The following is a 27807-nucleotide window of genomic DNA, read 5'->3' as shown; positions in this document are numbered from 1 at the left end:
GTTGTGAAGCAATGTCTTATTTAAAAATTGACTATTAAACATGCGAATTCAGAAGATTAAATGGCTGATTTCATTATGGGTGGACTAGACGGGGACACTATTTTTTCTGCCATAACAAGAAAACACCCACATTATTAAAAGCATTTTTTAGAAATTGAGTTGCGAAAAAAAAATGCTAGCACTGAAGCACAGAGACACGAGGAGAACAAACTTTTCCTGAGAGGTCTTTCAGTATTTCAGCACTACAGGTGTGGGCGGGCAGAACAGCTCATCCAGGAAGATCCCAAACTGAAAACCTAACTTTCAAATCACACTCACATATTAAGCTGGTGCAACAGCCTCCCCAGATATAAGAAAAATGACCCTTCTATGCGTGGCATTCAAAGGCATAAAGATACTTGTATTCTTAAACTGATAGAAGACAGAACTTTCTAGTGGGTTGAAAGTGCTTAACATTCCCTTGACTCCCCTCTGATTTCTCATGTGGCCACTGAAATCTCATGCATTCGTCAGTTCAAAGTTCAGAATTCTACCCAGTCTTGAGACTACTATCCTGTATTTCTTTGCAGTTAATTGTTCGCATTGAGATTTCTAGCTTGTTGCCTTGTAGGTTTCTTGCTGCCTTCTCTTCCCCAGATAATAGCATCCCACAAAATTTGGTGTTATTTCTAAACCCACAGTAGATACCTCAATCCTACTGATTATTTCCTAGGCTGTCAGCTTATATGATAGACCTCAAAAGCTGAATGCTTATATGGTAGCCCTCAAAAGAAGTGATACGGTCCTCAGTTTCTAAATACCTCCTATCTTCAGATTAACTAAAAAACAACAGTGTAACACTATTTGCCTTTGGTTTTAAACATGTCCTAACTACTTCTTTATGGACATCTCCAAAGAAGGAACTATAATTCTTGGTACAGTGTTGAAATGTTCATGAATATATTTTCAAATCTTCAGTCTAGAATAAGCACAGGTAGCATAAAAGTCAGGAATCCTGATAGGCGGTTGCAGTCACACAGCCTTCGTTGCCAGCCCCTCCACTCATACTGCTTTTTCACGTTTTCTGTTTCATTTAACAAGTTTCCCATAATCCTTGGAGGTCCAATCTCAATTACCTTCCTTCTCGATCTTTCTTCCAGCCTATTCTCCCCTAGCTTGATATTTCTATGGTCAGCTAGACTTGCACCACCGTGTAGTGAGACGCAACCTCTCGTGGGAGGAAGCCCCCCACCCAGCACCTGCCCTGCCTTGTTCAGACACTGCAGGTGAATGAATTAAAAGACTATTAAAGCATACTATTTTTTTGTTTGTTTAACTCTGAAACAGCACACTATTACATGAAAAAAGTAAAAATAGGTCTACATCTGTCTGAATTTAGAGACACTTTTGCCTCACTATCTGCATCATGAGTTAAATTTTTTTTAAGGCAGCAAACCACAGTGCCATGTGTGTACCTATGCAACAATCTTGCATGTCCTTCACATGTACCCCAAAACCTAAAATGCAATAAATAAAGTAGTTAGAAGCATGAGTTAAATTTTAAGTGTTACAGTAGCTTCGGACCCTGATAAAATAGAAGAGTCATTCACTCTAGTCACTGCCCCACCACAAGCAATACTGGGGCTTGAAGCCAACCTCACCCCATTGGGAGCCTACCCCATCGCGCCAAGGTTTGGAGGGAAAGTCAAACCTTATCTTCCAGATGAAACAGTAGGTGAGTGCCCCGACTCAAAACCTTCTGCTCTTTCATTCCCAGGTCTTGCTCCAGCACTTCCTTCCAGCTGCTCTTCATTCTCTGGCTGCCCTCAAGACTCGTGGAGGCAGTGTGGGAACCTAAGAGCCATTTGCAGTCATTGTGCTGTTCCCGTAGGTAAATATGAGATAAAATTGGAGTCTCCCTCTCTCAGTGGCTCTTGGTTATCATACACTTGGGGACTGGTCAGACACCGAGCTAGCAAACCACACCAGGCGGGGAGAATGGTGGTTAATGGGGGCCGCTGTGTGTGAGGATGGGCTTCAGGTTATTGTGATCAAAGCTGTACCACAGCCTGAATATCCATGTGCCCTCCTGTTTTGTCCAGTTTCCTCTGGCAAAATCTGGGCCATCCCCTTCTAAGACTTGAAAGCTGTAGATGTTGGGTGGTGGATCTTGATCGGGGTCAACGCCAACTCTGAAGTACTGCCAGTGGTGTTCACTGTGGTCCTCTTTGGAGGGCTCCTCAATGCCAACTCTGAGATTAAGCCATGACAACATGGGTGTCGTGCCTCCTCCGATGATCCAGATAGTGAAGAACACGATGAGGAGCGTGGTGGTGAACATCATCTGGCGAGCATAGGATGCCATGTCACGGATGGCCAACACAAATGCCTTGGCCATTATCTTCCAGATGAAACAGTAGGTGAGTGCCCCGGCTCGAAACCTTCTGCTCTCTCATTCCCAGGTCTCGCTCCAGCACTTCCTCCCAGCTGCTCTTCATTCTCTGGCTGCCTTCAAGACTCGTGGAGGTGAGAAATGCTCCCCTGAGGCCAGAAAACATCATCATGTGTTGAAAATTCCAGCCAATGGTATGCCTCCTGCCCAAATTGAGGAAAAAGGAGAACTGCTAGATAATGGGCGGCTCTGCCCAGTCAGATGGCAACAAAAGCTCCAATGATGAAAATGGGGCTGCAAACATGCTTCTAGAAGGTAAACAGCACCAGGCCCATGTAAGAGAAGATGTCTCTGCCGGGAAATGTAACACCTCAAAGAGCTGCTTGGTTCAACTTCTTGATTCCACCGACAGATCGTTGTAGGTGTAAAGAGTTTGTGTGATTCCACAGAAAAGGACAGCTACAACACCTGTAAATCCACAGGCTTCTGTCAAGAGAAGTATGCTCCAGGACATGAGGAAAAAGAAGGCTGTCTCCAGCAGGAGGAAGCAGTCCAGTCTGGTAAACTTGGTCACTAAAGCAGTCACAACATCAGTCACAACTCCCATGATAAAAGAGCCACTAAATATACCGAGAAAAATGCCAACTGACATTAAAAAGGCAGCAGCATCAAAGGTGTGAGTGTTCAATCCTGCTGGCTGGTAGGCAACAATAGATGAAGAAAGTACAATGGCAACAATGTCATTTAGGACCCTCTCTCCAAACAGAAGTGCATAAAGATCCATGTCTGCATGCAATTCATTAAATATCGCCAGCACAGTCACTGGGTCAGTGGCAGAGATGTTTGCTCCAAAAAAGAGACAATCTGTATAGTAAAATTTATCTGAGAGCTGTCCCATAATCTTCATGAGCTTCACCACATCATACATGAGATTTCTAACAATAAAGGATGAAACAGCAGACCCTAAGAGGGCACAGGCCAGTAAAACCTGAAATTTCTGAAAAAGCGTCTTTTATTTTTTGAGACAGAGTTCTGCCCTGTCACAGGCTGGAGCACAGTGGCGCGATCTCCACTCACTGCAACCTCTGCCGCCTTCTGGGTTCCAGCAATTCTCCTGCCTCAGCCTCCCGAGTAACTGAGATTACAGGTATGTGGCACCATCTCCAGCTGATTTTCGTATTTTTAGTAGAGATGGAGTTTCACCATGTTGGCCAGGATGGTCTCAATCTTCTGACCTTGGCCTCCCAAAGTGCTGGGATTATAGGCATGAGCCACTGTGCCCAGCCAAAAGTGCCTCTTCTTTAAGCTGTATCCAGCATGGAAAGTAACTGGAGGGAGAAGAATGCTGAAAAATATCTCTGGGTGGAATGCTACCTCCTAGCATGTCATTCTGCTCTACGCTGAATCTTGCCAGGGCTGATTTCTCCTTTCAGAGTGTATTCGAAGAACTTCCCGCTGACATTCACTACTAAGATGCTGAAGGCCTGGTCTTCCTGAGTGCAGCTGAGCGATCTGTCACGGCCACTGGTGGCAAGGGGTACCATACCTCAGGATCACCCCAACGATGAGCCCATAGATTATGGCCAGCCCAGTCTCGTGCAGAAAGCACACCGGGCAGTGCTGGACAAGCCAGATGGTGAGGATGGTGAGCGTGAGCAGAAGGATGAAGGTGAGCAGGTTCACGCTGTCTTGCCAGTGGGTCTCCTTCTCAGTGATGAGCTCCTCCATGGTGCTGCTGTTCTCAACTGCCTTGGAGGAGGAGGTCGAGGCTGCAGCTGTGACTCAAAGCCCCCGACCCAGCAGCAGCAGCCAGGGCGCCCAGGCAGCCCCACTCAGGCCTGGGCGCGCTGCTTCACCAGGCTCCAAGGTCCCGGGGCCGCCGTGCCTCCTCTGCACGGGGACCAGCAGCCTGAGCCATCTGCAGATTCCAGCAGCAGCCCGGATCTGCCCAAGTGGCTGCGGCCAATGCAGTTCCTCCTCTTACTCAGGCCAGACCCGGCCTGCACCTGGAGCAGTGCCTCCAGCTGTATTTAAAATGTAGTTTTTATATATATTTGCTGACAGAAGATAAAACTCCTAGAAAAATATGCTCTGATCAGAAAATATATGTATAAAATCTGTTCAGTGCTTATGTTACTAATTTTAAGTTAATTAATTGGCATTCTGGTATTTGCAAAAGTCTCTTAAAAGTTTGGTTAGAGTGAGCCAGTGGCCAAGAGTATAGTGTGATCAACTCTGAATACTAATTAACTAATAAAGTGAAATCCTTGGACCTGCAAGACTGGGAACAGAGAGGACTCACGATACTGTCAGCCTATCTGGACAGGCTTTCCGAAGACATCTACCTCTCTGCTTTCATCAAACCAAAACATTTTCAGCTGTTTCTCTCTTGAGACCATTTCCGACCTCCCTCATCATCATAGTCATTTCCATTTTGTCAGTATCTCTGTTAAAAGATAACATTTGGGCCGGGCGTGGTGGCTCACACCTGTAATCCCAGCACTTTGGGAAGCTGAGGGAGGTGAATCACCTGAGGTTAGGAGTTTGAGATCAGCCTGGCCAACATGGTAAAACCCCGTCTCTGCTAAAAATATAAAAAATTAGCTGGTGTGGTGGTAGGCACCTGTAATCACAGCTACTAGGGAGGCCAAGGCAAGGAGAATTGCTTGAACCCAGGATGTGGAGGCTGCAGTGAGCTGAGACTGTGCCACTGCACTCCAACCTGGGGGAAAGAGCAAGAATCCATCTTTAAAAAAAAAAAAAAAAAGCTCCAGGTTGGGCACAGAGCCAGCCAAAATTGTAATAAGACCTGCCTAACACCAAAGACCTACTTTTTTTTTTAAAGACAGAGTTTTTCTCTGTTCCTGATCTGGCATGATCAGGACTCACTATAGCCTCGTCGACCCCCTAGGCCCAAGTGATCCTACCACCACAGCCTCCGAGTAGCTAGGACCACAGGAGTATGCCACCATACCTGGCTAATTTTTGTTTTGTTTTCTGGTTTTGGGAGTTTTTTGGGTAGAGACAGGGTTTTGCCACGTTGCCCAGGCCAGTCTCAAACCCTTGGGCTCAAGCAGTTCACCAGCCTTGGCCTTCCCAAATTCTGGGATTACAGGCGTGAGCCACTGCTTCAGCTCTCTACATTTTTTAAGCTTTCACATAGCACAATACAGAGATAAAGAACAAAAGCCCAGCTAGGCACAGTGGCTCACGCCTGTAATCCAAGCACTTTTGTGGGCCGAGGCGGGCAGGTCGCTCTAGGTCAGGAATTCAAGACCAGCCTGGCCAACATGGCGAAACCCTATCTCTACTAAAAAAATACAAAAATTAGCCAGGCATTGTTGTGCATGCCTGTAATCCCAGCTACTAGGGAGGCGGAGGCAGGGAAAATTGCTTGAACTTGGGAAGCAGAGGTTGCAGTGAGCCAAGATCGTGTCACTGAAATCTTTGTCCAGCCTGGGGGACAGAGCCAGACTCTGTCTCAAAAAATAAATAAATAATAGCAGAGCACAGTGGCTCATGCCTGTAATCCCAGCACTTTGGAGGCCAAGGCAGGCGGATCACCTGAGGTTAGGAATTTGAGACCAACCTGACCAACATGGAGCAATCCAATCTTTACTAAAAATACAAAAAATTAGCCGGGCATGGTGGCACATGGCTGTAATCCCAGCTACTTAGTCCCAGCTACTTGGGAGGCTGAAGCAAGAGGATTGCCTGAACCTGCTGGGAGGTGGAGGTTGTGAGCCAAGATCGCACCATTGCACTCCTGACTGGGCAAAACTCTGTCTCAAAAAAAAGCTCCAGGCTGGACTAAGTGGCTCACACCTGTAATCCCAGAACTTTGGGAAGCTGAGGCAGGAGCCCCACTTGAGCCCAGGGGTTTGAGAGCAGCCTGGGCAGCATAGGGAGACTCTGTTTCTACAAAAAAAAAAATTAATTTTCCAGGTGTGATGGCGTGCACCTGTAGTCCCAGCTCCCAGCTACTTGGGAGGCTGAGGTGGGAGGATCTGCTTGAGCCTTAGAGGTCAAGGCTACAGTGAGCCATGATCATGCCACTGCACTCCAGATTGGGTAACAGAGCAAGACTTGTTTCAAAATAAAAAAGAGAGAAAGAGAGAGAGAGAGAAGAGTGCCAGCTCTATGGACAGACTGCCTTGTTCAATAATCTTGGCTGAGTTATTTAATCTCTATTTACAAAATCTGGGACATTACTTAACTTCATCAAGTCAGTGTCCCCATCTGTAAAATAAGAACTTAAATAGCAATATTGGCCAGGTGTGGTGGCTCACACCAGTAATCCTAGCACTTTGAGAAGTCTAGGTGGGTGGATCACCTGAGATCAGGAGTTCAAGACCAACCTGGCCAACATGGTGAAAACAGTCTCTACTAAAAATACAAAAATTAGCCAGGTATGGTGGCAGGTACCTGTAATCCCATCTACTCAGGAGGCTGAGACAGGAGAATTGTTTGAATTGCAGTGAGCTGAGATTGCGCCACTGCCCTCCAGCCTAGGCCACAGAACCAAACTCCATCTCAAAAAAAAAAAAAAAAAAAAAAAAAAGAAAAGAAAAGAAAATAATTTTAATAGCAATATCTACATTCAGGAGTTTTAGTGCTGATCACAATGAGATAACATTTAACACAGTGCCTACCCATTTGCTAGGACACAGTCGATTTTAGCTCTCTTATTCCCTCTCCATTTCACCTTGCTGGTTCCAGCCAAGTGCTTATACTGGTCAAAGTAATTCTAAATCCCGGCAAATCCATCCAACTCCTAATGATCAAAATATTCTCTTCTAAGTGCTCACATGTCATCTCCTTAGTACACCATCCTAGAGTGTTTCTAGAGATTAGCATTGAATTTACAAAAATAAATCCTGCAAAGGTTTTCCTACATCTAAGATAGAAGTCAGATTGCATCTAGAGTTCTTTCCCTCACTTTCATGAACTCTGACATGACCATATTGTAAAGAGGGAGAAATGAAGGCCATTGTAACTCATTAGATGCATAATAAGACGCAGAAATAATAGAAAGTTGACTTCAGCTGTGATTCATCAGCAGTTCTTTGCATCAGTTCCTACCATTTTACCACAATTTACTTCCCATATTGCTCAGCCCTATATATTTATCACTGGCAACCCACATTTGAGGGCAATGATTACAAAATGTTCTTCTGTACGTCAACCCAGCTGCCAGGAGCCCACCCCCATCCCCACACTCAGCAGAACTGGTTCAAATAATTAAGCTTTTGATATTTCAAAGCTGAAGGAAAAGGAGCTCAATCCCCACATAAGTCCTGTGAGATATTTATTACTGTTCTCATTTTCACTGCTGAGGAAGATGGGGCTTCTCAAGGTCCTTCATACTTTACCTGAAGTCACAGAGTTGATTAGAGACACAGGTAACTGTTGACCTAGTTCTCCCGCCACACCACTACAAGTAAAAGGAAGGCTGCAAACAGCAATGGTTTCCCAAACTGCTCATCCACCCACCAACCACCCACAGCATTTTTGCAATATCTCCCTACCTCCTATGAAATTATTTACTTAATTTTTTTAATCAATGCACTTTTTGCTGCCTAAATAAATGTAGTGACTATTAGTCTAAACAGTAACAGCTGAGAAATCACAGGTTTTACAACATCATCATGTATATTTTGTGTAATACATTTTTAAATGGCCAGGCACAATAGCTCATGCCTGTAATCCCAGCAATTTGGGAGACTGAGGCAGGAGGATCACTTGAGCCCAGGAATTCGAGACCAGCCTGGGCAACATAGAGAGACCCCGTCTCTATTTTTTTTTAATTGTTTTAATTAGCTGAGCATGGTGGTTCATGACCATAGTCCCAGCTACTTAGGAGACTAAGGTTGGAAGATTTCTTGAGCCTGGAAGGTTGAGGCTACAGTAAGCTGTGATCTTGCCACAGCCCGGGCAACAGAGTGAGACCATGTCTCATATATACATACATGAATACATACATAAATAAATAAATAAGGCTACCATAACAAATCATTATAAACCAAGTGGCTTAAAACAACAGAAATGTATTGTCTCACAGTTCAGGGGGCCAGAAGTCCAAAATTAAGATGCTGATTTTCTGGAGGTTCTCAGGGAAAAATTGTCTGATGCCTTTTTCCTGGCTTCTTGGTGTTCTCAGCTTGTAGACATCATTCCAATCTCTGTCTCCATATTTACATGACCTTTTTCTCTCTGTGAATCTTTGTGTCCAAATATCCCTCTTCTTTCTTTTTTAAAGATACCAGAGATCAAGATCCTTGTTTAACTACATCTGCAAAGCACAGTAGATCTAGTTTATATTTCCAAATAAGGTCATGTTCTGAGGTTCTAGTTGGACAGAAATTTTGAGAGGGAGATTATTCAACCCAGCATGGTAAGTAAATGATGATTAGATCATTTGAAAGCTTATCCATTCACTACCTAAAACCATCTTGCATCCTGCCAGTGGTTTGCAAACCACACTAGAGAGATGTTAGTGAACACGACATTTCAAGGTGCATGGGTCCCTCCCCAGTTTTAAAAGCAACAGATTTTATAGTCAAGATGGTTGCAGTCCTTTACTGCATTTGAAGCAATATATTTTTGGTAAATCAAGAAGTTGATACAAAAAATTAGCCGGGCGTGGTGGTGCATGCCTGTAATCCCAACTACGTGGGAGGCTAAGGAAGGAAAATTGCTTGAACCCAAGAGGCGGAGGTTGCAGTGAGCTGAGATCGCACCATTGCACTCCAGCCTGGGCGATGGGACAAGACTCCATCTCAGGAGAAAAAAAAAAAAAAAAGCCATTCGGCAACACTGGATATTGTAAAACTCCATCTTGTGTGGCAAGGCAGGATTCCTGGGAACACTGTAAACAGGAACTCCGAGTACATTTATAGGAACCAAAAGCCCAAATGTTCAGTCCATAGAAAAAGGATGAAGAGAAGGATTTTATTCTCAGCAGTCTTTATGAGACCTTGACCTCTGTGTGAATCACAGGTTGAGTCAACTTGGGTTTTTCCATTTGAGATAAGATTCAGAAAACCTTACTCTTCTAAATGCACAGACTTCAGCTCTTTCTAAACAGCATGCACTGCATAATGGAAATTAAAGACCTTTTTATTGATCATTTTTGTTTTTAATTTAGATGTTTTTTTTCCTTCCCAAATATTGAACATTATCATTTCTCAAGAACGTAAGAACGGAAACTGTCTTAAAAGGAAAACAATCAGATGGTGGAGATCAATTATTGCATAGGCTCCCTGCAAAATAATATAAAAGATGCACAAGAGCAGATGCTGTGCTTGGAAACGACGTCTCAATAAGCACATTTCCATAAACACATATGGTGTAGGCTCTTTCACATACACACCACCTCAGTGTTTACTCTGAGTTAAATAATTCAAGATGGTATAATCAGCTCACAGAAATGTGATAAAACACTTTAAAGAAAACGGGTTGTTGCCATGACAAACAACCTACACAAAAGGAACAACAACAAAGTCACACAGATGAGAGGAGATGGGTTAAGTCCTAAAACTGGAAGGTCTCATATTTGTTGGCAAAAACCCAAAGTACAAGATGTTACTAACCTGCACCTTGTTTCCCCCACACAAACGTATCTTAAAGAAGCAGTTCGAATTTTCATGTGTGAATGATTATTGGCCTTCAAATAGTATTCGTTACTTTATAACTCAATATCACCCAACACCATGGCCAATATAGAGAGCTTTGTAAAATTTCTCTTGCAGAACTTCCTGAGAAACTGACTACCCACTTCATGAAATGACGAGTCCTTTCTTTACTTTTTAATCACTCCTAGGTTTTCATGATGTGCACTGACCAAATGAACAAGAAGGCTTTGGAGGGTCAAGAATGATCAACTCCAGATGAAAGTGTATTGCTTTACCAGAAGCTTCTTTTTTTTTTTTTTTCTTTTTGGAAACAAGGTCTCATTCTGTCACTCATACTGGAGAGAGGTGGCATGATCATGACTCACTGCAGCCTCAACCTTCTGGGCTCAAGTGATCCTCCCACCTCAGTCTCCTGAGTAGCTGGGACTACGAGAATGCACCACCATACCCAGCTAATTTTTTTATTTTTTTGTAGAGATAGGGCTCTCACTATGTGGCCCATGGTGGTCTCAAACTCCTGGACTCAAGTAATTCTCCCACCTTGGCCTCCCTAAAGTGCTGGCATTATAGGTGTGAGACAACACACCTGGCCAGAAGCTTACATTTTTAACTGGAGACAAACAGCCGTCTGATATGCTTCCAGAGGGAAGGAAGGAAAGATGGGAAAGGAGAAAAAGGTCTACTGGAAGAAAAGCTGGAGAATGAGAAAGAAGCTGTAATGGCTGGGCCCAGTGGCTCACACCTGTAATCCCAGCACTTTGTGAGGCCAAGGCGGGTGGTTTGCTTGAGGCCAGGAGTTTAAGACCAGCCTGAGCAACATGGTAAAACCCAGTCTCTACCAAAAATACAAAAATTAGCAAGATGAGGTGGTGTACACCTGTAGTCCAGCCTGGGTGACAAAGTGAGACTCAGTCTCAAAAAAAAATCAGAGTACTGAAAGCTGTATAGAATGACTACAGGAAAGAAATCGCTTAACTGGCTTTAACATATCCTCTCTAATACTGACTGACTGCAAAGCCCTTCTTTATATAAAAACTTTTAACATCCCAATTCTACAGGATGAGTTTTGGGGAATGTGGTAGCCAGCCTCCAAGATGACCTCCAAGGATTTTCACAGCCTAGGATTCATATCCTTGTGTGACCTCTCTCACATTTGAGAGGGCTGACCTGTGTAATGAAAATAATATTGGAGAAATGAGAGAGTGTGATTTTTGAGGCTAGGCCATTAAGGATGTTGTAGCTTTCACCTTGGGCTCTCTTTGCTTGTTCACCCTGAGAGAAGGCAGCCACCATGTTATGAGGACACTCAAGCTGCCTGTGGAGAGACCCACACAGAGAGGAATGGAATGAGCTCACTCGTGTGTGCCATCTTGGAAGTGGATCCGCCAGTCCCAGTCAAGCCTTCAGATGACTCCAGCCCCAGCCAACACCATGACTGCAATCTCATGAAAGACCCTGAGGCAGACCCACCCAGCTAAGTCAGTCCTAAATTTCAAACCACAGAGACTATGTGAAATCACAAATATTTACTGTTATTTTAAGCCACTAAGTTTGGGGGTAATTAATTATGCAGCAGCAGATAACTAGTACAGGACTATTAATCTAAAGTACTTGATGTCAATCATTTTGGTTTATCATTTAATCATCACTCAGCTTCAGTGTGGCATATGGTTTTACACATTCTACCTCTCTAGGTACACTTCATTGATGTAGGGATGGATTTGTATCTAAAGCCAATCAATCATTGCCATTCCCTAGAATTTCTGTAACTGAAGCTGAACAAAGATTTATTTATTCTCTGGTGATTAGGCCAGGAGATGGTGAGACTCAAGAATCACCAGTGGCCACATTTCTTGCTACGTAAAGAAAGCTTTTCTAGGAGAAGGAAGTTGACAACACAGAGAGAGAAGCAGAATTAAGAACTGAGAAAAGGCTGGGTGCGGTGGCTCAAGCCTGTAATCCCAGCACTTTGGGAGGCCGAGTCGGGTGGATCACAAGGTCAAGAGATCGAGACCATCCTGGTCAACATGGTAAAACCCCGTCTCTACTAAAAATACAAAAAAAAAAAAATTAGCTGGGCATGGTGGCACGTGCCTGTAATCCCAGCTACTCGGGAGGCTGAGGCAGGAGAATTGCCTGAACCCAGGAGGTGGAGGTTGCGGTGAGCCGAGATCGCACCATTGCACTCCAGCCTGGGTAACAAGCGCGAAACTCCGTCTCAAAAAAAAAAAAAAAGAGAGACTGAGAAAAGAAGACCCAGCAGCACTCAAATCGCCTGTTCCAATAGCCTTGATACCACCTGCCACTCACCCTTCTCAGTGTGAGCCTTTAAGTTCCCTATTTTGCCTAAGTTGCTTTAAGTTGATTTTCTAGAGGGTGGGAGGTGGGAGGAGGGAAAGCATCAGGAAGAATAGCTAATGGATGCTGGAGCTTAATACATAGGTGATGGGATGATCTGTGTAGCAAACAACCATGGCAGACATTTGCCTATGTAACAAACCTGCACATCCTACACATGTACCCCTGAACTTAAAAGCTGGAAGAAAAAAAAACTTGCAACAACCCCTAAAAAATAATAATAATGACCGGGCATGGTGGCTCATGCCTGTAATCCCATCACTTTGGGAGGCCAAGGCAGGCGGATCATGAGGTCAGGAGATTGAGATCATCCTGGCTAACATGGTGGAACCCCATCTCTACTAAAAATACAAAAAAATTATCTAGGCATGGTGGCGGGCACCTGTAGTCCCAGCTACTTGGGAGGCTGAGGCAGGAGAATCACTTGAACCTGGGAGGCAGACGTTGCAGTGAGCCAAGATCACGCCAGTGTACTCTAGCCTGGGCAACAGAGCAAGACTCTGTCTCAAAAAAAGGAAGAAGAACAAGAAGAAGGGGAGGAGGAGGAGAAGAGGAGAAAGGGGAGGGGAAGGGGGAAGGGGGAGGAGAAAGGGGAGGAGTGGGGGGAGGGGGAGGGGAAGGGGGGAAGGGGAAGAAGTAGTAGTTGGGTTTCTAAATCTTGCCTCCATATGGGTCTTGACTGATGTATTCTCACATAACTTCATCCTTCCCCTAGCACAGCACTGATGACTGAGCTGTAATTGCTGGGTGCTTGTCTACCTCTCTGTCCAGATGACAGTGGCTTTCAGGTTCATGCATTCTGCCCTTCTCTGGGGCACTCAACTTAGAGGGAAGGAAGTGGGGATGCACTCAATACACAGGTAGGATTGCGACAACCATGTGTGTACTTCATAACCCTGAACCCTGAACCACAGATGATTTACTTGAGCTGGGCGAGAGTCTCCCCGTAGCAATCAGGGACTGAGTCATACAAAGATTGGACACAGAAACTCCTTCATACGAATAATAGCATGCTTCAGAGGATGTTATTAACCTCTGGCTAGTAAGGGGCCCTGAGCTGTCTTCTGCAAATTCTCTAAGAACTTTTAATATTCTTCCAACAAGCTTGCAAGGTCATTTCTGCTTCCTAAAGCCAAAAGAAACTGAACTAATATATGCCCCCACCTACTGTAGTTTCTGTGTGAGCAGGGACAACTTGTTCCTCATTATAGCTCCAAGGCCGGCACAGTCCCTAATCAGAACTCACTGAACATCTGATGAATGTCCGAAGCTTACTGCACTGAGTGGGAGATGTTCTTCTTAGACAGGGATTTTTTTTTTTAACTCTCTTGCCTTCAAGGTCCTGCATGCAATCTTCCCTGACCTTGGTCTCCCTGCGCCATTAGCTACAGAGACCAGTGTTTCCTCTGTAGGGTACATCACATCCCTGCTCAAGAATGTACGTTAGAGACTAGAGGTGTTAGGCCTCTCATCATCTAAGAAACTTTACCCTTGACTACCTGCCCAGGGTCATTAGGCCTATTATGCTGGTCTTCCTATACACCTTGTATGTGCTAAACTAGAGCCATGATGATGAGTCAATTTCTATGGCCAGTGTTGTTTTTAAACTTAAATGTTTCTAGGAGGCTCTAACCCTCAGATCATATTGTTCCTCTCGTCCTTGCTGTCAGCATTCTAGGAGGGGCTTTTCATCCTGGGCTTATGGCTTTGGGCAGGGAAGAATAGTTTCCAGGGAAATTTTCATCCATCTTTCTATGGAATGATACTTTTTTTTTTTTTGAGATGGAGTTTTGCTTTTGTTGCCCAGGCTGGAGTGCAATGGCACGATCTCGGCTCACCACAACCTCTGCCTCCTGGATTCAAGCAATTCTTCTGCCTCAGCCTCCCGAGTAGCTGGGATTACAGGCATGCACCACCACACCCAGATAATTTTGTATTTTCAGTAGAGATGGGGTTTTTCCATGTTGGTCGGGCTGGTCTCGAACTCCTGACCTCAGGTGATCCCCCCCGCCTCCAAAGTGCTAGGATTATAGGCGTGAGCCATCAGGCGCAACCTGATACTTATATTTAATGAGAAGAACAGACCTCTGTGTGAATAGAATGAGAAGAGTTAGTAGGGAATGGGACAGGGCATGAGGATTATAAATCAAGTTCAAGAGGTTCCAATTGCAGGAGAAGCTAAGAAATCATGATTAGCAGAGGATAAAAAAGCAAATGTAGTGGACAAGTATAGGGTTGACCATATAAAATTCATTCCCCATTTTCTCCCCTTTCTAGAAGTATCCCAGAGTTTCCTTGAAGGAACTGCCTCTCTGTGCTTAGCCATGGGTGGAATTCATACCATTTTAGCTGCTCCAGGCCCTTAATGACCTGAGCCAATTATGTGGCATTTCACAGATGGCAGCAATTGCTGAGCACATGACCTAAACTCATATAATCAGAGTGAAGCCCAGCATTTCCTTTGATAGTTGGAGAAAAACTAGGCATTAAGTACCAGTTTAGTTTCCTGGTACTTAATGCCTAAAAGATGAACCAATACACAGGGGCTAACTAGGAAGCACCACATGCTAAAGTCTATACAGAATTGCAATAGGGATGATTTTCTACTCTAGAAAAGACTTCTTGGCAGGGCACAGTGGCTCACATCTGTAATCCCAGCACTTTGGGAGGCTGAGGCAGGCAGATGGCTTGAGCCCAGGAGTTTGAGACTAGCCTGGGTAACGTGGTGAAACCTCATCTCTACAAGAAATACAAAAATTGGCGTGGTAGCACAAACCTACAGTTTCAACTACTGGGGAGGCTGAGGCAGGAGGATCACTTGAGCCCAGAAGTGGAGGTTACATGAGCTGAGATTACACCACTATACTCCTGCCTGGGCAACAGAGTGAGACCCGGTCTCAAAAAATAAAAATAAAATAAGGCCAGGTGCAGTGGCTCATGCCTATAATTCCAGCACTTTGAGAGGCTAAGGTGGGCAGATCACCTTAGGTCAGGAGTTCTAGACCAATCTGCCCAACATAGAGAAACCCTGTCTCTACTAAAAATACAAAATTAGCTGGGCATGGTGGTGCATGCCTGTAATCCCAGCTACTCAGGAGGCTGAGGCAAGAGATCACTTGAACTCAAGAGGCGAAGGTTACAATGAGCTGACATCATGCCATTGCACTACAGCCTGGGCAACAAGAGTGAAACTCCATCTGAAAAAATGATAATAATAATATAATACAGAAATGACTTTTCCATGGTCTTTCAGATCTGCCCCCTCAATGAACATACACCTATTGGTTTTTAAAGTGTGGATTTAGAACCACAAGGTTAACAAAAATTTGTAGAGTTATTGAGATATATGTAATTCTAAAGGTTAACCGCATAAAATATATTATAATTTGGGCTGCATTTTAAATTGCCATATCTGGCTGGGCACAGTGGCTCACACCTGTAATCACAACAGTTTGGGAGGCCAAGTTAGGTGGATTGCCTGAGGTCAAGAGTTCAAGATCAGCCTGGCCAACATGGTGAAATACCGTCTCTACTAAAAATACAAAAGTTAGCTAGACATGGTGGAGCACGCCTTAATCCCAGCTACTCGGAAGGCTGAGACAAGAGAATTGCTTATCTGGGAGTTGGAGGTTGCAGTGAGCCGAGATTTTGCCACTGCACTCCAGCCTGGGCAACAGAGTGAGACTCTGGTTCAAAAAAAAATTAAAAATTAAAATAAAATTGCCATATCTGATGCACTTGATTAAACATGTAGCTTATTCACAAGCAAATAAAAACATACTAGCTAAATTTGCTTCCAAGTTTAAGTGTTGAGAACTGACAGAGGCTACTATCTGCTACTAAACTATACAGAACTTAGGAGTTTCTTGGGATTTTCAGTTTATAAGATGCAGGCAAAACTTGAGGGGGTGATGAAAGATAACCAGCATCACAGGAAAACATAAAAACACCATTATGGCTGGGCATGGTGGCTCAAGCCTGTAATCCCAGCACTTTGGGAGGCCGAGGCAGGCAGATCACCAGGTCAAGAGATCGAGACCATCCTGGCCAACACGGTGAAACCCTGTCTCTACCAAAAATACAAAAATTAGCTGGGCGTGGTGGCGTACACCTGTAGTCCCAGCTACTTGGGAGGCTGAGGCAGGAGAATTGCTTGAACCCGGGAGGCAGAGGTTGCAGTGAGCCAAAATTGCGCCACTGCACTCCAGCCTGGCGCCTGGCGATAGAGGGAGACTGTCTCGAAAAAAAAAAAAAAAAAAAAAACACCATTATGATCATTACATTTTCCTGAAATCCCAGAGAGGAGGTCGAGGATAGGATGCACGCACCCTTCCAGTCAACTGTCTCCCAGAGCCCTGCGTCTGATCCCATTTGTGGCGTGTTCCACTTCCCTCCTAACACAGCCTTTGCTATGGCTGACCCGTGAAAGGCTAGGGAGCTAAGCAGGGAGCTCTTGAGGAGAGTGATTCTGCATAGGCTGGGAGTCAGAGACCAGGCAAGTCTGTGGGACCCAGGCAGGCCCCAGGCTTATCCCCTTCCCCAGTGCTCTCCAACCCACCTCTCCATTCTCTGCTGAGACTCTGATCTACCAAGTATCTGAGATTTATCTCCAACCTCTTCTTTTCTCCTAACTCTCACTTAATCTATAAACATCCTCATCCTTTGAGAGACAGGAACAGAGAGAGAAAGGAAGGAGGGAAGAGAGGAAAATAATATGCTAGCCAGGTGCAGTTGCTCATGCCTATAATCCCAGCACTTTGGGAGGCCAAGGTGAGCAGATTGCTTAAGCCCACAAGTTTAAGACCAGCCTGGGCAACATGACAAAATCCTGTCTCTACCAAAAATATAAATAAACTAGCCTGGCATGGTGGCACACACTAGTGATCCCAGCTACTTAGGAGGCTGAGGTGAGAGGATAGCTTGAGCCTTAAAGGTGAGATTATGGTGAGCCAAGATGGCACCACTGCACTCAGCCTGGGTGACAGAGCGAGACCCTGTGTCAAAAAAAAAAAAAAAAAGAATATACTAGCTCAGTGTTTCCCAATATTTCATGTCTACGTGGAACCTCAGAATGTGACCATATTTGGAAAGAGGGTCTTTGCTGATATAATCAGTTAAATTAAGATGAGGTCCTGGCAGGACACAGTGGCTCATACCTGTAATCCCAGCACTGTGGAAGGCTGGGGTGGGCAGATCATCTGAGATCAGTTGTTTGAGACCAGGCTGGCCAACGTAGTGAAACCGTGAAAACCCATCTCTACTAAAAATACAAAAATTAGCCAGGTATGGTGGCATGTGCCTGTAATCCCAGCTACTTGGGAGGCTGAGGCAGGAGAATTGCTTGAACCCAGGAGGCGGAGGTTGCAGTGAGGCAAGATCATGCCACTGTACTCCAGCCTGAGTGACAGAGCGAGTCTCCATCTCAAAAGAAAGAAAGAAAGAAAGATGAGATCCTATTAGATTAGGGTGAGTCTTCATCTAATGACTGGTGTCGTTATAAGAGAAAACAGAGACCCAGAGGAGACATACAGGAAGAACATCCTGTGATGATAGAGACAGAGATTGGAGGAATTGTAGCTACAAGCCAAGGAACACCAACAATCGCCAGCAACCACGAGAAACTAGGGAGAGGCAAGGAAGGGTATTCGCATAGGGCCTTCAGGGAGAGCACAGCCATGTTAACACTCTGATTTCAGACTTCTAGCCTTCACAACAATGTGAACAGAAACTAAAACATTTGTGTTGTTTCAAGGCACTCAGTTTGTGGTAATTTGTTACAGTAGTCCTAAGAAATGAATACACTTCCCATTTCATTATTTTCTTTCTGCTCATCTGAATCTCCTAATTTTTCTGCATTGAACATGGATTATTCAGATAACAAAAGCTTAAAAATTCCAAGCTCTTCCTTGATTCTGCATCCCTTGCTCCTTCCCTGCGTGGTCCAGCTTCCCTCATAGGCTGAGTGCACTCAATGTCCTACCTGCTTTCCTCTCAAACAGGCCTCTGCTCGGTGCAGTCTGGCTTCTACCCCCACGACCCCAAGAACCTGCTCCACCAAATATTGCCACTGGCCTCCATACCATGAAATCTCCCAATGTGTACTCCTTCTTATTGACCATCTCTGCCACATTTGTCAAATTCTCTTGCCTTCTTAAAAAACTCTCCTCCTAATGATGCACACCATGGAGTATTCACAGCAATTAAAAACTATAAGTTGGGCCAGGCACAGTGGCTCACACCTGTAATTGCAGCACTTTGGGAGGGCGAGGTAGGCAGATCACCTGAGGTCAGGAGTTCAAGACCAGACTGGCCAACATAGTGAAACCTCATCTCTACTAAAAATACAAAAATTAGCCAGGCGTGGTGGTGGGTACCTATAATCTCAGCTACTTAGAAGGGCGTGGCAGGAGAATTGCTTGAACCCAGGAGGTGGAGGTTGCAGAGAGCCGAGATCACGCCACTGTACTCCAGCCTGGGTGACAGAGCAAAATTCCATCTCAGAAAAAAATGTTTTTAAAAAACTGTGAGTTGGGGCTAGGCACAGTGGCTCACACCTGTAATCCCAGCACTTTGGGAGGTGGAGGAGGGTGGATTTCTTGAGCCAGCAGTTCAAGACCAGCCTGGGCAACATAGTGAAACACATCTCTACCAAAAAAATTTGCCAGGCGTGGTGGTGCGTGCCTATAATCCCAGCTACCAGGGTGGCTGAGATGGGAGAATCGCTTGGGCCAAGGAGGTAGAGGCTACAGTGAGCTATGATCAAGCCACTGCACTCCAGTCTGGGCAACAAATTGAGACCTTGTCTCCAAAGAAAAAAAAGAGAAAGAAAGAGAAACCTCAATGAAATTTTCCAGCAGGGACCCACACTGTAAATATAGACACTAGGCAATTGTCTTATTCAACTTTATGTTCCCAATAAGGCCACACACTTAAGAATTGCAGGAATATTAAAAATAACTGAATTATGGGCCGGGCACCGTGGCTAACGCCTGTAATCCCAGCACTTTGGGAGGCCAAGGCAGGTGGATCACAAGGTCAAGAGATCGAGACCATCCTGGTCAACATGGTGAAACCCTGTCTCTACTAAAAATACAAAAAATTAGCTGGGCATGGTGGCACGTGCCTGTAATCCCAGCTACTGAGGAGGCTGAGGCAGAAGAATCGCCTGAACCCAGGAGGCAGAGGTTGTGGTGAGCCGAGATCACGCTATTGCACTCCAGCCTGGGTAACAAGAGCGAAACTCCTTCTCAAAAAAATAATAATAATAATAATTGAATTATTTCAATCTCAGACCATTCATTTCACTTTATAGTATCAAAGTTGTAGAACTCTATATAAATCAGTCGATTTATTCAAAACACTTTATTTCAACAAGAAAAACTGAAAGATTTTATGTTCACATTTCCAGGAATTTGAAGTGGGAAAAATATTAAATTTTAAGAACATTGTTTTAATATTGTTTCTTGTAATTGATACTTATAATAATAAAATTTTTTTCACCTTCCTCATTACTAAAACTTTAGAAACAGACAAGGCACAGTGGCTCATGCCTGTAATCCCAGCACTTTGGAAGGCTGAGGCAGGTGGATTGCAAGGTCAGAAGTTCAAGACCAGCCTGATCAATATGGTGAAACCACATCTCTACTAAAAATACAAAAATGGCCGGGCGCGGTGGCTCAAACCTGTAATCCCAGCACTTTGGGAGGCCGAGGCAGGTGGATCACGAGGTCGAGAGATCGAGACCATCCTGGTCAACATGGTGAAACCCCGTCTCTACTAAAAATACAAAAAATTAGCTGGGCATGGTGGCGCGTGCCTGTAATCCCAGCTACTCGGGAAGCTGAGGCAGGAGAATTGCCTGAACCCAGGAGGTGGAGGTTGCGGTGAGCCAAGATCGCGCCATTGCACTCCAGCCTGGGTAACAAGAGCGAAACTCAGTCTCAAAAAAAAAAAAAAAAAAAAAAAAACATACAAAAATTAGCCAGGTGTGGTGGTGCGCACCTGTAATCTCAGCTGCTCAAGAGGCAGAAGCAAAAGCATCACCTGAACCCAGGAGGCAGAGGTTGCAGTGAGCCAAGATGGTGCCACTGCACTCCAGCCTGGGTGACAGAGTGAGACTCCTTCTCAAAAAAAAAGGTAACTTTAGAAACAATGAACATAAGCCTTTAGAAATCAAAATGCTATTTAGATTTTGTTTACACAGGCAGGTCTTGAGTTCCTAGAAAAAAAAGAAAACCAGAAACCAAAAATAAAAGGCTGGGCGCAGTGGCTCACACCTGTAATTCTAGCACCATGGGAGGCCAAGGCAGGTGGATCATGAGGTCATAAGTTCAAGACAAACGTAGCCAAGGTGCTGAAACCCCATCTCTACTAAAAATACAAAGATTAGCTTGGCATGGTGGTGTGTGCCTGTAATCCCAGCTACTCAGGAAGCTGAGGTAGGGAACTGCTTGAACCCGGGAGGTGGAGGTTTCAGTGAACTGATGACACACCACTGCATTCCAGCCTGGGCAACAGAGCGAGACTCCATCTCAAAAAATAAAAACAAACAAAATTGAATAAACAAATCAACAGATCTATTCAAGAAAAACACATAGGGGTCCAGGGTTACAGGCTGCAGGCCGCAGGCCACAATCGCCCCAGAAAAAAAAAAAAAGAAAGAAAGAAAAACACACCACCTTTTTTCTTTTTTTTTTTTTTTTGAAACTGAGTCTTGCTCTGTCACCCAGGATGGAGTGCAGTGTTGCAATCTCTGCTCACTGCAACCTCCGCCTTCTGGATTCAAGCAATTCTCCTGCCTCAGCCTCCCAAGTAGCTGGGATTATATGTATGAGCCACCATGCCTGACTAATTTTTGTATTTTTAGTAGAGATGGGGTTTCACTATGTTGGTCAGACTGGTCTTGAACTCTTGACCTCAAATGATCCACCTGCTTCGGCCTCCCAAATTATTGGGATTACAGGCATGAGCCACTGCACCTGGCCTATCACCTTTTTTTCTATCTAAAAAGTTCATTCCTAGATTATCTCTGTGGCTTAAATCCTGATACTATACAGATTTCAGCAGCTTGGAAGCTTCCTCTGATCTTCCTTTTACATAAGCTTCCCTATGATTTTCTGTCATATTTTCAATCTGTTTTAAAACGTAAAATTAAAACTACACACACACACACACACACACACAAACACACACACTCCCATATCCTCCTCTCCCATATCCTCCTCTCCCAGGGCTCTCCTAATAATCTGATTCATCTTTCTTCTTCTTCTTCTTTTTTTTTTTTTTTTTTTTTTTTTTTTTTTTTTTTTTGCCAGAGTCTGGCTGTGTCACCCAGGCTGAAGTGCAGTGGTGCAATGGCGCAATCTTGGCTGATTGTAGCCTCTGCCTCCCAGGCTCAAGTGATCCTCACACTTTAGCCTCCCGAGTAGCTGGGATTCCAGGCACATGCCACCACGTCCAGCTAATTTTTGTAGTTTTTGTAGAGATGGGGTTTCATCATGTTGTCCAGGCTGATTCTGATTTATTTTCAAGGCAATTGGCACCACTTAGGGAATCCTCATTTTCTCTGTGTGCTTCATTGTCCAGGAATGCCAAGCATTCTCTCTTGTGGATTACACTGGACAGGCATGTCTTCCTGGCAGCAGCAGCACACTCTGGGCTAAAGCAACTGCAGAGACTGCCAAGAAAAACAGCACCTCCATTTCCCCTCCCTCAGGGACTATATAAGCCTCAACCAAATTTGTAATCTGACTAGGATCCAAATTTTTACCCTACAGCAAACCAACAGCTCCAGGCCAAGAGCCTAGGATTCTTCTGTCCTAGGAGTGACCCACTAGGTGAGTTAAAACCTACCAACCTAAGCTAACCTAAACTAGGAGCTGCCCCTAAGCTATACCAGTGTTTACTCTTCCTCCAATGATATCCTCTTCTGATAAAATTAATCAAAGAAGTTCAACTGGGTTATAACTGTACTCTTTTAAGTATACTTCTTAAATTTCCCATTGGCAATAATATACTAATGTTTAGTCGAATGCTATTGTATTATAGTAATTAGATTTATATCCTGGGATTATTTGATATTAAAAAATATTGGTCGATCCTGATTATGTAGATCAAAAAAGTATTCCTATAAGTAAACAGCATACAAATTTTTTTTTTTTTTTTTTTGAGACGGAGTTTCGCTCTTGTTACCCAGGCTGGAGTGCAATGGCGCGATCTCGACTCACCGCAACCTCCGCCTCCTGGGTTCAGGCAATTCTCCTGCCTCAGCCTCCCGAGTAGCTGGGATTATAGGCACGCGCCACCATGCCCAGCTAATACAAATATTATATAATATAATGTAGATTACATATTTTCTTATCATTCAGAATGTACGTTTGTAGCACTTCTATGCATATGTAGGAATATATGCAAGCTGATATATAAAATGTTAACTAGGCCAGGCGGGGTGGTTCACACCTGTAATCCCAGCACTTTGGGAGGCCGAGGCAGGTGTATCACTTGAGGTCAGGAGTTTGAGACCAGACTGGCCAACATGGTGAAACCCTATCTCTACTAAATATACAAAAATTAGCCAGGCATGGCAGCACATGCCTGCAATCCTAGCTACTCGGGTGGCTGAGGCAGGAAAGTCACTTGAACCTGGGAGGCAGAGGTTGCAGTGAGCCGAGAAAATGCCATTGCACTCCAGCTTGGGTGACAAGTGCGAAACTCCATCTCAAAAAAAAAATATTAACTGCCTTGGTTTCTAAGACTATGTGTTGCCCTACCCCCCACCCACTCCCCCCACTTCCCCACCCCAGAGAAGAAACAATTCTAAAGTGTCAGAACTTTAAGTGACTGAGAAACCACTTAAGTCAGTTGTGATTACCTGGAAGCAACTAAGTATCATTTTCTGTATCAGAAAGAATGGGCAGGAGATGGGCTCTGGAGGTAGAAATACAGGGAAAGAAATCATAAATTGAGGCTGGGTGCAGTGGCTCACATCTGTAATCCCAGCACTTTGGGAGGCCAAGGTAGGCAGATCACTTAAGGTCAGGAGTTCAAGACCAGCCTGACCAACATGGTAAAACCCTATCTCTACTAAAAATACAAAAGTTAGCCAAGTGTGGTGGGGTGCTCCTGTAATCTGGCTAAAGCAAGAGAATCACTTGAACTGGGAGGCAGAGGTTGCAGTGAGCCGAGATCATGCCACTGCACTCCAGCTTGGGTAACAGAGACTTCATCTCAAAAAAAAAAAAGAAAGAAAGAAAAGAAAGAAAGAAAAATCCCAAATTGGTGAGTTTTAGAAAATAATTAAGTTATATTTCTAGCACACTGAGATGGTTTGGTTCTCCGTCCCCACCCAAATCTCATGTTGAATTGTAATCCCCATGTGTCAGGGGAGGGACCTGCTGGGAAGTGATTTGCTCATGGGGTCCGTTTCCCCCATGCTGCTCTCATGATAGTGACTGAGTTCTCATGAGACCTCATGGTTTTAAAAGTGTTTGGCAGTTCCCCATTTGCTCTCTCTCTCCTGCTGCCATGTAAGACGTGCCTTACTTCCCCTTTGCCTTCCACCATAATTGTAAATTTCCTGAGGCCTCTCCAGCCATGCAGAACTGTAACTCAACTGAACCTCTTTCCTTTATAAATTACCCAGTCTGAGGTAGTTCTTTATAGCATTGTGAAAATGGACTAATACACACACCCATTTTGTGTTCTTGATACATCATACTCACTACCCACATGCACACATACACACTCATGCACACACATACACATATGGCTTTGCATAGCAAAAGTGGAATCATACCACACATGCTGTTCTATAACCTGCCTTTCTCATTTAATAACATACTAAGCTTTCAATGCCAGGCTGAAGTGGGCTCAATCACCCTCACCCTACCAGGTTTTGGAAGATGGCATTTTCCAAAGAAGCCTCAACAATATCCTCTATCCCATATGCTCTTCTGCAATGTGACCTTGTCATGCTCCTCTCAAGAAGTGGAGTCTAAGTCAGCTTCCCTCAAATTTGGTTTGGTTTTAGTGACTCCCTTATAGCATAGATGGTGACAAAAGTGACAACATTGTGACTTCTTTTTCTTTTTTTATTAGAGACAGGGTCTCACTCTGTTGCCCAGGCTGTAGTGCAATGGTGTGATCATAGCTCATTGCAGACTCGAACTCCTGAGCTCAAGAGCTCCTCCTGCTTTGGCATCTCAAAGTGCAAGGATTACAGGCATGAGTCACCACACCCAGCCCAGAACATACGTTGACATATCTGGCATTCTGTGTTGTAATGGAAAACAGATAAAGCAGGAGGAAGATGTAGAAAGATGGCAAGTATGACAGAGGCATTGATAAATTATCAGAATATTAGTACTAATCCTTCTTGGCGTTTTTAAACCAGAAAAGGGAGCTCTGAATTTAATTCCCAAACTGTAATTCCTACTACAGAAACTGTCTAAGGTACTGTAATAGTTAAATTTTATATCATCAGTTTTGATTGTCCCACGTCAACACCAGTAACAATACCAACAAAATAAATAATAATAGTAATATAAGCTTGTAATCAGTGACTTATTAACCATGCACCAGGTAGTAGGTTAAATGCTTTATGCTTCATCTTATTTAATCTTTTTTTTTTTTTTTTTTTTTTTTTTTGGCACAGGATCTCTCTCTGTCCCCCAGGCTGGAGTGCAGTGGTACAACCATTCCTCACTAAAGCCTCAAACTCATGGGCTCAAGCAATCCTCCTGCCTCAACCTCCTGAGTAGCTGAGACTGCAGGTGCATGCCACCACACCTGGCTCATTTTTTTATTTTTTGTAGATACAGGGTCACACCATGTTGCCCAGACTGGTCTTGAACTCCTGGACTCAAGGGATCCACCTGCCTTGGTCTCCCAAAGTACTAGGATTACAGACGTTAGCCACCAGGCCCGGCCTCTCTCATTTAATCTTAATAGCACCTCTGTGATGTAGCCACTGTTATCATACATATTTTGCAAATGATGAAGCAGGCTTACAAAGGTAGAGAAGTTACCCAGAATGACTCAGGTGGGAAGCTGTGGAGCTAAACTTGAACTAAGGTAAACCTAACTCCATGCTTTTAAGCCTGTCTATTGTTCAATTTGACATGTGTTCTATTCATAGATATTATATTAGTCCATTCCATTCTCACACTGCTATAAAGAACTACCTGATCACCCACTACCCACATGCAATTTAAGAGGCCAAGGTGAGAGGATCACTTGAGCCCAGGTGTTCAAGAACAGCATGAGCAACATAGCACAACCCTGTGTCTACAAAAAATATAAAAATTAGCCGGGCATGGTGGTGCATGCCTGTAGTCCCAATTACTCAGGAGGCTGAGGCAAGAAGTTTGTTTGAGCCCAGGAGGTAGAGACTGCAGTGTGCCAAGATTGCACCACTGCACCGCAGTCTGGATGACAGAGTGAGACCTTGTCTCAAAAAACAAACAAACAAAAAAAAGAACTGAGGCTGGGTAATTAATGAAGAAAAGAGGTTTAACTGACTCACAGTTCCACAGGCTATATGGAAGCGTGACTGGGAGGCCTCAGGAGACTTATAATCATGGCAGAGGGGAAGGGGAAGCAAGTACATTTTACTGTGGCAGAGAAAAGGAGAGAGAGAGAAAAGCGGGAAGTGCTACACACTTTTAAACCATCAGATCTTGTGAGAACTCACCCACTGTGAGAAAAGCAAGGGGGAAACCTGCCCCCCATGATCCAATCACCTCCCAACAGGTCCCTCCCCCAACATTGGAAATTACAATGCAACATGAGATTTGGGTGAGGACATGAAGCCAATCCATAGAAGCATCTTTTGCTCAGAATTCCGAGAATTATCCGCATTATAAGTCCCACCCTCATAGGTGGAAACAAGAAACCAGACTTCTCAGCCCTTCTTGCAGCTGGCATGCTGACTTTCGGCACAGGCTTTACTAACCAGATACCCCCATATGAAGATTCAATTTGCTGAAGAACAGTAGGAGAAAACAGGCAGAGCACAGAACCCATGCTTCCAGGGAGGGCTCCAGTGAAGGTGCCATTCCCACAAAGGTCTTCACAGCAGACAGCAGTGGAGGGTGCTCTAACGGGGTCTTCAGTGATAGATGCCATAATGAAATATTTTCTGTACCCACCAAGTCATTTGTTTCTGACTGTTGAGCTACCAAGCCTAACTCTAGCCCTCCCAGAGTTTCTGTGAGCTCTGAGTTAGACCTCAATAAATTATATTTCCGTTTTAACTAGCTAAAGTTTTGCTGCATAGGACTAAGAACCTGACTGGCACAGTCTCTTCAAAACTCAGGAACTAATATTTCAAGCAGAAGTAGAGATACCTGTTTGTTCTCTTTCTCATAAGCTACAATCAATTTCATTATCAATGATTTGTTTTAAATGTACGCAGTTTGTTCTAAGTGGGTGAGTCTTCTAATAATTCATCAAAAGCAGCAGGACTGGCTAACTTTGTCAGCTACATAGAGAGGTCCGCTGACTCTTCCCCTAGCTGAGAAGCATTTCTTTCATGAGTAGAAATCCCAAAACACTTCAAATACACTTTTTACCCTTTGGATATATTTTCTTTCTTTGCTTCTCTTGCTATTAATATTAATGTAACATATCTGGTTCTAACTGTGAATTTAATCAAATTCTTATTCTTTTGTCTTCACTTTATTCCTAAGGCCAAACTCTGAAACTTTGGCTAATTCCCGTCAGATGTTTCATTCTCATAAAATACCATCCTCATTGTCTCTCCTACTGATGGATTAAATGACATTATGTAACTGTGAGGCATTTAGAACACTTTTTAAAATCTGATTTTGCCTACTGGTTGCCAACTGATGAACTGATCAACTGGTCAGTAGCATAACATACTGCAATGTTACATGCGGTATCCTTACGTGAGGAACATGTCAGACAATTGGTTCCCTTCTTAACAGCCATTTCCTCTTCTTGGTCAAAAAGAGCTTCCATTTTTGCAGGCATAGGCAGAAATAGGCTCCTCTCCCAGCCCAGGCTGATTAATCTTGATGGTTTCTCTTTCCTTTTGCTGTGATTTCGGGGTGGGCATGACGTAAGTATACAAATTTTCCCAATCACTCAAATTTACCCAATAACTTTGAGACAATTTATGCTCCTGGTAAAACAAGACAAATGATGAAGAAGAGCGTCTGTACTCTCTTCTTCCTATTTTAGACATCGTGCACAGATTTGATGTTTGCAGTTGCAGCAGGCATTTTGTAACCATGAAGAATTTTTTAAAAAAAACATAAACCCGGCCAGGCACGGTGGCTCAAGCCTGTAATCCCAGCACTTTGGGAGGCCGAGGAGGGTGGTGGATCACAAGGTCAAGAGATCGAGACCGTCCTGGTCAACATGGTGAAACCCCGTCTCTACTAAAAATACAAAAATTAGCTGGGCGTGGTGGCGCGTGCCTGT

The 27807-nt window shown here is 44.1% G+C and overlaps 1 long non-coding RNA gene and 1 pseudogene across 1 annotated transcript in view; both read right to left on the bottom strand.

The window, feature by feature from the left end:
* Positions 1 to 27807, bottom strand: part of LOC141585082 (uncharacterized) — a 142424-nt gene that overhangs the window by 103008 nt on the left and 11609 nt on the right. The window lies entirely within an intron of this gene.
* On the bottom strand, positions 70 to 26487 carry LOC101047585 (sodium/hydrogen exchanger 7-like; annotated as a pseudogene).

The sequence above is a fragment of the Saimiri boliviensis genome, chromosome 7, assembly GCF_048565385.1.
Source record: "Saimiri boliviensis isolate mSaiBol1 chromosome 7, mSaiBol1.pri, whole genome shotgun sequence".
Taxonomy (NCBI): Eukaryota; Metazoa; Chordata; class Mammalia; order Primates; family Cebidae; genus Saimiri; species Saimiri boliviensis.
Note: the sequence above shows the minus strand (reverse complement) of the source record. Positions and strands in the feature narration are given on the sequence as shown.